Source organism: Empidonax traillii, unplaced genomic scaffold (assembly GCF_003031625.1).
Source record: "Empidonax traillii isolate 1590-97213 ecotype Southwest subspecies unplaced genomic scaffold, ASM303162v1 scaffold2088:size63783, whole genome shotgun sequence".
In the NCBI taxonomy this organism is placed as follows: Eukaryota; Metazoa; Chordata; class Aves; order Passeriformes; family Tyrannidae; genus Empidonax; species Empidonax traillii.
In genome coordinates, this window is record NW_020957281.1 from 43,383 (window position 1) to 44,919 (window position 1,537).

Consider the following 1,537-nt stretch of genomic DNA (forward strand, 5'->3'; position numbering starts at 1 on the left):
AAAAAAAGTTTAAAAAAATATATAGTTTAATTCAAAGCTGGCTGGAAAGTTCTGGAAAGCTGGTTAGAATTCCCAGCTGCAGGGAATGTCAGCACGTGGTGGTTGGGATCACGGTGGGTTTGGAGCCCTTGCAGACCTGCAGGTTACCCTGATTATCTGCCCATTGCTGCCCAGAAACACACAGGGAGGCCAAATATTTCAGCGATTTACCCGTCAAATACTCGAGTCAGAAAATCACTGAATGGTTTGGGTGGAAAGGGACCTTAAAAATCATCGCATCCCAACCCCCTGCCACGGGCAGGGAAGCTCCCACTAGATCTGCTGATTGAGCAGAGGGGTCTTTGGGAATGCTGTCAAATCCACCAGAGCTGTGGAGCGGGATGAGCAGTGTGGGAGTCTCTGTGAGCGCAAAAAGCCACCCCAACAATCCCCATCTAATAATTCCCATCTAATAATCCCCATCTAATAATTCCCACTTTGCTCTGGCCTCGACGCAGGAGGAAGAACATTCCCAGCTCCACACACACATCCTTGCTCCTACCTGACCCTGCACAGCAACGCGACCTGCCAGGACAAAACCGCGGCGGCCCTGAGGGTGTCATCGGCGAGGCTGCACAAAATCAAAGAGCTGAAGAACGAGATCGCCGATTTACAGCGGAAAGTCGAAGCCTCCAGCTTGGAAAACCACGCCCTGAGGCAGCTCCAGTGCAGGCAGTCCAAGGCGATCGGGAAGTACAAGAGCTCCGAGAGTTACTTCGAGGAGATTCTGGCCAGGCATTACGAGGAGGTGAGGAATTTGAGGAACCTCCTGAAGATGTCCCAGGAATCGGAGAGAGCCACGTCCAAGGAGCTCAGGAAGGTGGAAACGGAGCTGCTGAAAGTCCAGGACGCCCTGAGGGCCCTGCTGGTGCTGTCCGGGGACAAAGGGCTGGCAGGGAGGGAGGAGCTCCATCAGAGGCTCTCGGTGCTCACTGAAAAGCTGGAAGCAAAGGATGAGAGGATACAGGTGGGATCTGCTCGCTGCGGGGTTTGGGGGATGATGGATCATGGAATGTCCCGCTGGGAAGGGCCCCACCAGGGCAGGAATAGCGGGGAGGTTTTGGCTGCTTCTCGTCACGTTAATGGTTCTGATGCAATCCCATAAAAGAGAACATTAGGGTTTTTTTAATCTGTCTCAAGTGTAAGGAGGTTTAAGAGAAGGTCATTAATCTCCTTTTAACATCTAGGGAATCTTTATTTGACCCTTGGACAGCTTTTAATAAAAAAATGGAAGAGTGACATTTCCATTGTCCCTCAGGAATTAATTTCTAGTTTCTTTGGGGTCTGTTAGTCATAAAATTAAATAAAAAAAGAGCCAAGAAATCTTGGAGAAAATGAAAATATAAACAGCTGAGTTCAGCCCCTCTTCTGAAAATTTTCAATTTACAGAAGTCCTGGTGAGCAGATATAAAAAGCACCCAGGGTTGGGTATCCACTCTCCAGGTTTAGAAACCATCATTCCAGTTCATGGCACTGGGTTCTAATGGGAAAATACTCA

At 49.1% G+C, this 1,537-nt stretch overlaps 1 protein-coding gene across 1 annotated transcript in view; it reads left to right on the forward strand.

The window, feature by feature from the left end:
* The window catches only part of LCA5L (lebercilin LCA5 like), an 11,824-nt gene that overhangs the window by 3,026 nt on the left and 7,261 nt on the right, over positions 1 to 1,537 (forward strand). The gene's annotated exons all lie outside the window — the stretch shown is intronic.